This window comes from Triticum urartu, chromosome 1A (assembly GCF_056163025.1).
Source record: "Triticum urartu cultivar PI428250 chromosome 1A, HENAU_Tu73, whole genome shotgun sequence".
Classification (NCBI taxonomy): Eukaryota; Viridiplantae; Streptophyta; class Magnoliopsida; order Poales; family Poaceae; genus Triticum; species Triticum urartu.
Genome location: NC_141873.1, coordinates 38,497,737 through 38,510,431, shown reverse-complemented (window position 1 = coordinate 38,510,431; position 12,695 = coordinate 38,497,737). Strand labels below are relative to the sequence as shown.

Sequence of the window (12,695 nt, the reverse complement as noted above, 5' to 3'; positions counted from 1 at the left end):
ATATTGAATTTTTCCATTCTTTCATTATAGGCCGTTTTTCTATCCTAGTTGCTTTCGTTTGAGGTGGTTGCTCCAAAAGTTCTGTTATATAAGTGACCGTTGGTAAGAGTTCATAAAAATACATTAAGTGCCTTGAGATCCCTCGACCAGAATCTAAGCCATCCACCTCTGATCCAATGGCTCGGGGCTGTTTTTTCTATTCTTTCACCAGAGGACTTTTTTCTATCCTAGTCGCTCCCTGTTGTATTTCGTCTCGGAGGTGAAAGAACATGATATGGTAAAAAAGTAGATAAAATGAGAAGACCATGTGCATCTACATGCTGATCGACGCGAATACACAAAAAGTGATGAAAAGAGGACCGGTCTATATTAGCTTCTATACATGCTGATCGACCCGAATTAGAAACTGACGGATGGATTCAGTAAGAATAAATCTGTCGGACTGGATCAAATCATCAGCAAACCTAGCGTGTCCCTCTACCCCCACCGTCGTCGTACCACTCCGACACGAGGATCACGAAGATGGCGCCAAACCAGCACCCGAAGAAGAGGGCCAGCAGCGACACAGCGATCAACGAAGACGTACATGAGCGCGACGGAGGCGAAACCCATCAGGGAAGTCAACATACGCCTACTACACTCGTTGGGCTCCGCCTCCCCAACGTCGGGGTTCTCGACGTCGACCATAGCTGCAGATATCGCCGCCTCGTTGATGATATTCCTGTATCTATATCTATACTATTATTAAAAGAGTAAAATGAGTTTTCCTAAAGACACATCACAAACTGTACACGGGATTATCTGAGACGTTTGATCAATCTAAATAAAACACATTTAACCGTCCATATTAGATCAAAGGTCTTCCACGTAAATAAACGATCCAGATTAAATGTTCTGCCGGAGCAGACTGCCCCGCCCCACGCATCCCTTCGTCCTCAATTAAGAGGATTATTATCCCGTAATTTTCTCTCTGCCCAGTGCCCACAAAGCTTTGCCGCTCCTCCTCTGCTATCCTAATCCCGTAATTTTCTCACAGATGCGAGCGCGGATAGCTGCCGCCGCCCACCGCTCCTCTACTTCCCATGGGCCCGAGCAAACGTAGCCAACCACCCGAGGCAACGGAGCGGCGAGTGGCGGAGGAAGGGAGAGAAAGACGGGGGAATGGGGTGATGGCGTCGGCAGTGGCGGGGGTGGAGACGATGCGGGCGGCGCACATCCCAATCAGGCATGAGTAGTCCCGGCGCAAGGCATCCTGGAAGGACCCCGAGGGCGGGTCATTTCCGCCACTACGCGTGCCGATTCTGCCCCGCGTCTTGGCGAGCTCCACGACCAGATCCTCGCCGTCTGCGCCTCCTTCGCCGACCTTGCCGCGCAGCACTCCGCGGACTCCACCAAAGGGCCGACCATGCAATAGCAGATTCAGGATTGGTTGGCGATGGTTAAGATCAACCCGTGTGGTCAGCAGTATTGGTACGATTCCTTTCCTTTGGGTGGTTAATTCCATGGCCACGTTGTTAACCAGTAGAAAGATACATTCGAAAAAATGAACTGGATAGAAATATGTTCTTGTGGAAGTCACGGGCATGAAAGTTTTGTTTCACTCATTCTCTTATATTTGTAGGCCTATTTATGAATCAATTTATACTGTAGGCCTAGATCCATCTTACTTCATAACAAATATTATTGATTGGTCGGTGGGATATGATTTTGTGAAATTACTTCCATACGAACAGTGAGAAATATCTTAATTCTCGCTTATACTGCTCTCGACTCCCATTGGACTGCAGTATATATCATTTTTGTTATATTACACGAACCCCTTTTATTTGTTAAAGTTGGGTAAATCCATTGTTAGAGTCCTCATACGCCACTATATATTGTATTGAATTAGTTCGATGGAAATGATAATGTGATATTACAACTCATATTTGGGAAAAGGCGAGCGAGTGTGGCATGATGTATATCTCAGAGTTAACACGATTTGCTGATTAACCAAGTCATGATTTTTTAGTTTTATTCCACCACCGAAACAATAACATATCTGCCTACACTTGGTGCTTCAGTTACCCGATTTAAGTTGTAGTTATTTTAAGATGTTATTTAGGTGGGTGTACCATGTACCATATACAATATTTTTCAGCTAGGTTGGTAGTTGGTCTTTCTGTCCTGTGAGCTTATTGATTCATCTGATTAACAGATGTTGGGTGGTGTTTTTTGGTCAGACAAGGTGGAGTTCATGCTTGTAATTGTATACTGTATGGTTCTGTTCATATGTTTTGCTCTAATAGATTGATGAAAATACATGTCAAGCTATTTTATCACAAGATTCCTACATCGATAATTCAAATGGACCTAACATATTGGGAACCTTTTCATGGACTATCCTCATAATGGATGTCAAATTCTTGCATTCAGAGGTAGCACCTGAACTTAGGGATCCATTTTCCTGTATTACCAATGTATTTACTTGTATAATATTGTATTAACCTAATATACCTTCAAAACAGGCTACTGAGACCATGGGCAAGAAGGAATCAACATTGGTAAGACACTAGCTATTTTTGGCATTCATATAACCTGTAGATAGAGCACATATGCTCCTGAAATGATACTACATGCCTCTCCAAGGTCCAATAATTCCAAGGATGACTACAACTGCGAAGCCAACATTATTATCTAAATTACTACATTAGTTACAATGAACAGGACAGTCTGCAAGCTACAACTTTGATAATTAATATTTTTCTCCTTTATAACATTTTTTTCTGAACAAAATTGACCATTCTTTTCTCAAGGGCAAAACTAACATAAATTAATTATTTTTTAGGTACCAATGCTGAAATATTTTTTGCAAGTCTCAAGCATGGTTTCTTTCTGATTGTGAGGATGAATTTTACAAAGAGGATGTTTGAGAAGGTAATCACATAACTATACATGTTTTCTAAGCATCTAAGAGGATTACGTGTTCAGTTTCGTGCTGCAATTTTAGAGCTTGATTCTAGAAGTAAGGGTGCCCTCCTTTGATATACCTGGTTTGTGAAGAGGTGATCGTGTGGCTGAAGAATGATGTTAATGGTTGGAAGTGTTCCAACCAGGAAGCATTCGGGTTGTGCCTGCGTTGGACACAGTGTTTTTTACGGTGAGACCATTCATGTGGAACTTTTCGGGGAGCAGAGTAAGAGCGAGCAAAACTATGGGTTGAATTTGTTGTGCTAAAGGGACCGACATAATGCATTGTTGAGTTCTGAATTCATCAAGTTTGTGTCAGCTGTGCTGGAAGGTCAGTGTGCAGAATTTGTGAAGTGTTATATACACAAACCAGTACATTCTTCTTTCGGAAGGAGCTGTTTGCTTTGCTGGTGCTAAGGCACTTTGGAATAGCTGGGTGCCATTGAACTGCAATTCATTTGCTTGGCTTCGCAACATCGAGTATGGACATCGGATCGTCGGGTCAGAAGAGAGCTGCAGGTACATATTTGGCCATGTTTTCTCTGAGCAGGAAGAGGACATTGCGACCTCATCCCGCTTCAGTGCGTATATACTCGACAGGTATGGTATCGATGTCTTCGATCGACTCATCTTGATGTTGTCCCTGCCCCTTCTGTCATCGATAATATTCCGGATTGGTGGGGAGGTCTCGCCAGTTCATTTCCAAAGCTAAATAATGTGGTTTTGATTCTCTTGTGATGCTTGTGTGCTATAGCCTATGAAAGCAACACAATGCTAGGGCGTTCAACAATGCTCAGCTTCAAGTCAACGAGGCAACACTCTGTGTTCTCATTCTTTGTGACCTAATTGCGTGAGGGAATAGGATGGCTGGATTATGTGAGTAGTCATTGTGATATGTGTTGGTGGTGGAGCGTGGATGTCGTCCCCCTTTGGGGTGCTCTTGTAACTTGTGTTCTCTTCTACAAAATTATGGTACAAATTTGCATACTCTCCATAAAAATATACACAAACCAAAGAGAAATTATATCACTGCCCTTACACAATTTATTGCAGGTAGGTGGAACGAACTTCTTAAATCATTCCTGCATATAAGCAATTCACTATATTCTATTCATTTCACTTGATACACCATTTCATAATTTATGTTCAATTTTTTTAGTTCAAGAAATTGTTTGGATGAACTACGCTATGGAAAATGTGGTATTTTTTACTATTCAAGTATAATTAGTTTTTTTATGTTTATAGAGAGACGTCCATGATTACTAGGTATTGGTACACATGCTGACATCACTTCCAGGGTTCAGTTTAGCAAGAAGACCAATTACACCTACAATGTCCATTCCTGCAGCACCTTGGCTTGGCAAACAAGAAGACTCAATGCAGCCAGCTGCTGAGTAGGAGATGACTATTGACCTCTCGACAACCAAGACAAAGAGACGCACAACAAGCCAAGAACAGGAAGATGAAGTAAGTGCTAAGCTTATTTTGTGTGTGAGTTGGTATATCGTTTCCATCATTCTAGATTTGTTGTAAGAGTATGGAGTTGAATACGATGAATGATGTGCTCACCGGACAAGCACACGTTTTGTCTATATACCATGACTAGGTTTTCAAAATAGATTGAGACACCCCCTACTTTTCTTTAGAGACGAAGTTGTATGCCATTTATGCCAGTAGTAGATATATTTATCAAAGTTAAAGAGACCAATCTTAAAAAAAACATCCTGTTTTTTGCGAATTTTTCTTAAGCATAGAGTTTCTCCGTCCCATAATATAAGAATGTTTTAACACTAGATTAGTGTGAAAAATGCGAAAATGCTCTTTAGAGCTCGGGCTCCATGGAGCCCGAGTTTGACTTGATCAAAATTCAAATTTTCACGTTTCAAAAAATTTTGAAAAAAAATACACACATACTTAGAGACATAAAGCATATGTGTGTAAATTTTCTGGACGAAACACTTTAAAATGAGTGCTACACAAAAAGAACAAATCTGAGCCTTTTTAGTAGATGCACTATTCATTCTCAAAGTATGAATTTGTCTTTTTTGCACAGATCGCATTTTAGGGTATTTCATCCTCAAATTTTACATACATACTCATAACATCCTTGTTTACTTGTATGATTTTTTTTAGATTTTTTTGAAACTGAAAAGTGTGAATTTTGAATTTTTCAAAAAATCCGGCCTCCATGGAGGCCGAGCTCCAAAACGCCCTACTCTGAAAAATGCTCTTATATTATGGGATGAAGGGAGTAGTAGACAAAAGATATGTCTGGGTTTCTTTCGGTTGTATTGCAGCACTTCAGTTGTTGCTCTTGGTTCTTTTACCACAAAAGTTGAACATAAAATTTGTAAGGTCTCTTGTGTTTGATTGTATACATCAGCTGAGACATGCCTTGTGAGCATTATTACTCATTATACCCATGTTCATTATGTGTATGGATGGAGACGTGCGTTGCATGTGCACATTTACTAATGTTGTTAACGTGCCGTGTGTGACCGGGACCGTGTCTACGTGCGTGCTTGCATATATATCTCCGGCCGTACGTATACGCTTGATATAGTCGTAGACTCATAGTCTGGTTACGATTTGCAGTGTTCCGGTCGGTTTTAGGATTGAAAGAGAGGACGACCACAGGCAATCCGGAGGCTTCTATTATTAGGTCCGGCACAAGTGTAGTATTGTCCATCACACATGGTTAAAACCTCGTATCACAAACACAGCTACAAACGGTCACCTTGTGATGGTGTATGATAGGAGGGTGTGTCGCACACATTACTGAATAACCGTGTGTGGATAAGTCTGCATATCACACACGATCCATCCGAAGAAACTCATGTGATGGGCCGAGCAATAACAAACAATCAGTGAAAACTAAGCGTGTGAGATCTGTCATACGTCCCACACAATTAACTTGAAAGAAACGTGGGAGGCGCGCAACTCATAATGAGAGAGGCATGCAGTTAGGGGGGGCAAGGCACCAACTTGTGGCAAGGGAGGCGCGAGGCCAAGGGCGGGCAGGCGCGCGGCTGACGGTTGTGGGAGGCGCACAACCAGCCCTTTTGTCTTCGTCTGCGGTTCCCATGGCGGCAAGAATAGCGAGAGAAAGCGGGCTTGGCCGAGCCGCCCATGGTAGCACAGTGGAGGCAGGCCGCTAGAGGATGGGGGTGAACTGTCACTAGTTGCGGATGAGATGCAACGACATCGGCAGCCGTTCGCCGGTGGCGGCTGGAGTCAGGTCCAGTGGTGGAGGCGAGCACGACGATGGCGACTACTCCAATCACGGGAGGAGCAGCGGGTCGGGGTCGGCCTTAGTTAGAGAGAACCCCCTCCCCCCTTCCCCCCTCTCCTCTTTTGTCCTCAAAGCCCTATGCTAAGGTGGATTTGGCTGCTGAGTTGGCATGGCCCATCAGCGTTGACCATGCATGGTCAAAACTTGTTGACCTAGGGAAAACCAAGACCAAGGATGAAAGTGTATTTCGACCAGTTTTGAAGTTTAGGGTTGTAAATTAAACTGACTGCTTAGTTTGGGGTTGAAATACGATCTTTTCTCATTAGAAAAGAATGTTATCTTTTATCACGCGGATAAGATAGCTCAATTGGTTTTAGCCTTGCGGCTGGACGGGAGGTCCCGAGCTCGATCTACCACGTACCCTAGGCGGACAGACAAATCCAGTAATGAATGAACGGGGAGCAAAACGTGATGGACCAAAAATCTGAAGAAACGCAACGTATGGCCCCGTGCATCTTGCTTTAACTAATATAAAATGTGTGGCTATATTACAACTTACTCCCTTCGTCCGAGTTTATTAGGCCCCCTCTTATTTTGTGCTAAAATTTGACCTATAAGTTTAATTAATGAAATGTAAACTATATGTCACAAAAATTATATGATGGGAAAGCTCTTTCAAATCCAAATCCAATGGTGTACTTTCTGTAACATATAATTTATATTTTGTTAGTCATATATATGGTCAAAGTCTGGCTCAAAATACAAGGGACCTAATAAACCCGGATGGAGGTAGTACAAGCCTATAAAACCAAAATTAAAGTTAATTAAGACAGTTCTACGATCAATGTTGCTCCACATGCAGTTTCACAGATGGAGTACAAAAAATTGATGAAAATAGGATGCGACTATGAATGTACATGATTTTTTCTCCTAAAAGACCCAAATCTATGTACATTAGACAAAACCAGTCCTTACAAAAACATCTGCTTGTACAAGAATAAAAAATTTACAAACAAGTTCTTGATCAAATCAATATCAACTTTCTCCTGCGTCTACTGGCGATGCGCTGCCCCTTCTTTGGGCCTCCGTCTCACATAGCTAGCAAATCTGGGTGAATCACCGCAAAAGAAGAAGAAGAAGCAAATCTTGGTTAAGCTCAAGAGCTTGAACAAGCAATGGCGTTGATGTAGACCAGAAAACTCCATGGATCATGGTAAGGACAAATCGATATCCCAGAGAAGCTGGCACCCGTAGGAGGAAACCCTAGCGTCCTTTGTGCAGAGGCGGAGGAGGTTGACTATGCATCTACATGCTGATGGTCGCGAAACTGCTCAAGGCGAAGTAGGCACTGACGGACGGATTCAGAAAGAATAAATCTGTCGGACTGGATCAAGCCATCTACAAACCTAGTATATCCCTCCGGGATACCGTCATACCACTCCGTGACGAGGATCACAAAGATGCAGCCGAACCAGCATCCGAGGAGGAAGACCAGCATTGACTTGGCAGGACGATCATGCTGCCGGCACTCGTCGACTCCGGATGGGATTCCAGCAGCTCCGCCATGTGCGCGCAGATGAACATGAGCGCGACCAAGGCGAAACCCACCAGGCATGTCAACATACGCCTGCTGCACTCGTCGGGCTCGGCCTCCACGACGTCAGGATTCTCGACGTCGGCCATCGAGCGAGCTAGAGATATCGCCGCCTCGTTGATGGTATTCTCTAGTAGTACTAATATAACAACTTATACCTCATACCGTGTGTCTGTGTCTATGTGCTTGCTTGCGTTTCCGCAAAAATACCTTGATGTATGTATTTGCAGTGCTTGGATCGGTTTCAAGTTCGAAGAGAGGACACGTTTGCATCGTGGATTGCATACTGTACCAGGTTCGCTCGATCGTTTTTCCTCTCGTTCCCTAGCGGCTGTAACCCTATCCGCCGTCACAAGAGGCCAGTCTTCCAGCGCCGTCCTCCGACGGCTCCTCTCTACCGGCGACCTCGGTCATCGGTGGTGACGGGAGTTGCCGGATCCACGCGTGTTGATCGTTTCTATTCCTTCATAGTCTAGGTTTTTAGATTGTTCATCGTCTTTGCTTCGGCGGCAACGATGACGGCGCTGAATAAAGATTCTTCGGATCCTTCCCTGATGAGGTCATCGGTTTTATGGTTGTGGATGAATTTAGAAACCAGTCTATTCAAGTAAGGATGACGTGGCCGCGGCGGCATCCTCGCGGTGGACCTATGTCCTCGGGCTCCGTCATTGCGACAACATTTGCTTCGGCGCCGATACGGAGCTTGGGAGGTAGTCCAGGAGCGGATGCAGATTGTGGTCTGCATCGACGACGTCTGAAAGACGGAACGTGTGCTGGGCTCGTGGTTCGTGGATGGTAGGTATGGTTTCCTCCTTTGGAGTCTTAGTCGTGGTGGGGTGCCAGATCTGGAGTTCGATGGCGTGTCTGGGGTGTTGCCCCAGTCTGATTCGTTTAACGACAAGGGCTTCATTTTTGGTGAGTCACCTTAGAGGTCTGTAAAGCTACATATCAGCTATGGAGCCGCGTCGAGCTCGGATGACGAGGTGATTTGTCATTTTTTTTTATGGCTGCTGTGTTGGTGCCGGAGGCAGAAGACAGACGTTGGTGTCAAGCTTAAATATATTCTACTATCTTTTCAGTTTTGTTATGTCAATCTTTATGCGACTTATACTTTGATCTTTATGATATAAATAAGACACGTATTATCATAAAAAAAAGTTTAAAAAGAGGTCAAGGGACCAATTAACGACAGATTACCCCTTCGTGGGGCCTTCAGGGTCACTATTTTTCTTCCAAAACCTTCAGGGTCACTTTAGTCGCGCGTTAAAGTGGTGCGTCCAACCATCGCCCCGTGTCGTGTATTGGGTCTTTTCTCTAGATTCCTTTATAATAATAATAACAATTATTATTATTATGTGTTTTCGGATTTTAGATGGGGTTTTTAGGTTTCTTTTTAACTTTTCAGTTTTTGTCTGGTTTTCTCTAGGTTTTTGAGATTCTTTTGTGAACCAAATTTTTTTTGTGCTTTCGTGAGAATCACATATTTGTTTCCGCAAAAAGCACAACTATACTTCTCAGGGAAAAAATATGTGCTTCCATGAGAAGAATCATGAAAGTAAGGATTTGCTTCTGCGAGAAGCATAGTTGTGCTTCTAAAAAAAAGAATATGTGTTTTCATGAGAAGCACAGGTTTGTTTCCTGTGGATAGATTAGCTTTCACGAGAGCTTCTCGAAAAAAAATCTATGCTTTCATGAGAAGTACATATTGCCTCTTGTGGAAGTACAAATTTGTTTTTCCGAGAAGCACAATTCTACTTCTTCAAAAAATAGAAAATCACAGCATGTACTTAAAAATAAAGTGAAAAACCGCAACGTGCTTTTGGGTTTACTTTTTAACTTTTATGTATTATTTTTGCTAAACCAAATTTTTATTTTGTTTTTTTGGATTTTTTGGGTATTTATTTTGCAATTATTATAATTTTTGGTTTTTCATTTTTTGTGAAAAAAGTTTGTCGAAACCGATTAATATGAAATCTGGATTCAAAGATCTCGACATGAGAAATCTATTAGTGATTAATTTTTCAGTTTGGAAGTCTTTGACGACTGCCCTCTCTACGCGATGGAGCCGGAGGACACGTTTTATGCATTTTGCAAATGTCCTAGAGCGGTGGCACTTTGGCAAGCGATGGCAGAACAGTGGCGGATCCCCCATGCTAGCGTCGTTTCAACGGACGGACCCTGAGTGGCTTGCCCAAACGCTTTGCGGCCTGCGGGACACGGAGAGATTGGAGCTCATGATGACATTATGGCGTTGCTGGCATGTTCGCAACGAGATAACACACCATAAGCAGCCGCCCCCGGTTGAAGCATCCAAAAGGTATCTTCTAAGACCCTGTTTGGTTCAGCTTTTATCGACGGATTCCGCTGCCGCGCAGCAGAATCTGAACCAAAGGGCGAACCCAGCAGAATCCGATTCTAGAAATCTGCTGCCAAAATCTGAACCAAAAGCGGAAGCAGCCCAGGACGTGCTTTCCCAAATCTGATTCCGCTGCTGGCCAAAATCTGAAAAAGCTATATCAGCTGGTTTGCCAAATGACCTACATCTTTTTCACCTCAGATTTTCCATAGCTGTTTTCCACAGCAGATTACAGCTGCTTTTAGAAATCCACAGCTGAACCAAACAGGGCCTAAGCTAAGTGGATTCACTAATTGGTGTGTAGAACAACCCAGGTGATGATCCAGTTAAAGGAAAGCAAGTTATGGATGTGGTGACTCCCAACAAGCCATTACCGCATGCTCAGCCCATCAATGGTGCCCCACCCAGGTGGTCTCCTCCGGCTCAAGGATGGGCAAAATTGAACGTTGATGGATCGTTCTGTGCCACATCGGGAACTGCAAGGGCGGGCATGATTCTGCGTGGCTCCACCGGTGACATCATTTTCTCATCCTGTAGAGAATTGCGCACATGTACATAACCATTGGAGGCTGAGCTCTCAGCTTGCATGGAGGGCATCAACCTCACCCTGCAATGGACGGAGATGCCGATAGAAGTAGAGACGGACTGCCTTGTCGCTCTTAACATGATTAATGGCCCGGACAGGGACCAGTCTCGCTATACCATGTTGGTTGACCAACTTCAAAGACTTTTGAGGGAGGGGAGGATGTTCAAGCTATCTCACGTTCGTAGGGAACAGAATGGTGCAAGCCATTATCTGGCCTCCTTTGGACGGACAGAAGGTCGCACCGTGGTGTGGTTGGGTTCAGGACCAGGAGACGTCCTTGATATTTGTAAGAATGACTTATGTCTTTTTTTGGGAAATGGAGGCATACCCCCGGCCTCTGCATCATAATGATGCATACAACCATCTTATTAAAAGTTCGCACAGAACACAAAGTCGTCAAAGTATTACAGCTCGCAAGTGGAGCAAAAATAAAATAGAAATAAAAATCATGCCGACAATCACAACCGGAATGGCAAAAGGAAGGACAAGCTCCCTAGACTCCTATCCTGTTATGCGACCGCCATCCGAACCGGTTGAATAAAACACGTGCTACCATCTCCCAGTGGTTGCACCCAGTAACCAAAGGCTCTCTGGATTCCATAGGAGTGAGTAAGGACCACGTACCGATCCAAGCAGTAGCTCTGAAGATGACCTACAAGAAAGATAAATTGTTTTGTCTGTTAAAAATCAAATCATTCCTGCAATTTCATATAGCCCACAAAAGCGCACATATTTCGATCCGAATATGAGCCGGCGTAGTATGTTCAACCCCAGTTAACCACATTCCAAACAACGATGTAATGTCAACTGGAGGGGTAATGTTAAAGGCTATATGAATCGATGTCCACAATAATTTGGCGAGTGGGCATTCAAGAAATGAATGTTGTATTGTTTCGTCATGATCACAAAAACAACATCATGAACTACCTACCCATCTCCTCTTGATTAAGTTGTCCTTTGTAAGAATTACTTGTTTGTGGACAAACCACATAAAGATTTTAATGCGCAAAGGAACGTTAATCTTCCAAATATGCAGCGATCTCGAGATTGGGCCAGAATTAACCAGATCCATATAAAAAGATTTTATCGTGAAAACTCCATTCTTAGCTAGTTTCCATTGCGTCGAATCCGGTTGGTTGGAGAGTTGAACATCTATCAATCTCCGAACCAAGTGCATCCATGCAGTCCAACGCTCACCAACTAACGCTCGTCTGAACTGGATATTCAATGGACTCATATGTAGAACAGTGCCTACGTAGTCCTTCTTACGTTGCACTATGTTATACAGGAATGATATTCAATGACTTATGTCCTGATTGATGAAATAAAATCTTCCTTTCACCCGCAAAAAAAGAAGAAAATGGTTCGGTATTTAGACCATGATTCAAGAGATAAAACATTTTGAAAAAAGTGAATATATATACAAAAGAAAACTGAGAACTCCATGTTGCGACAAGTGGTGCCACATGAATTGTACAATTTGTCAAATCGAAAAAGGTGGGGGAGTGACCTTTGTAAGGGGTACCCCTTAACTTGTAATTTCGGGATAACAATGACCAAGGCATTCCGCATGGCCATGCATGGGCTTCTTTTATTAGGGTAAACTACGGGCTCAAAGAAATGTTGGTGCTACGGGATCCTGCTATACATTAGATCATGGGTGGTTGATGTGAGGAAAAAAATAGCGCCTTAGAGAACTATGTCGAAACTTAAATGCTCTAGACGATGGTTGTCTAGGGTACCGAACACTATATCTAGCGTGATCCTTCCAATGCAGTTCTTTATCTAGGGTACCGCCTTCGACCTCCCCCGCCACGTGCACATCCATGCCCGGGATGATACCCTTGAGCTTGGTTTTAGTTGGCTCGATGCATGAAGGAAGGCATCCGAAATTGATTTAGGGCAAGAGAAGGGACGGTGGTGGCAGGCCTCGACGAGCTGACATTTGAACGCCCGAAACCTCAGCATGCGTGAGCGG

The 12,695-nt window shown here is 43.5% G+C and overlaps 1 long non-coding RNA gene across 4 annotated transcripts; it reads left to right on the top strand.

The window, feature by feature from the left end:
* The first annotated feature begins 818 nt into the window (after positions 1–818).
* On the top strand, positions 819–4,565 carry LOC125544710 (uncharacterized). Of its 4 annotated transcripts, none has more exons than XR_007299633.2 (3): positions 857–2,417; positions 2,508–2,543; positions 2,828–4,565. It is a non-coding gene; the product is annotated as an uncharacterized LOC125544710 (long non-coding RNA). The 4 variants fall into 4 exon arrangements; XR_007299636.2 differs by having other exon boundaries at positions 858–1,470; positions 2,198–2,543; XR_007299629.2 differs by having other exon boundaries at positions 869–1,470.
* The last annotated feature ends 8,130 nt before the right edge of the window (positions 4,566–12,695 follow it).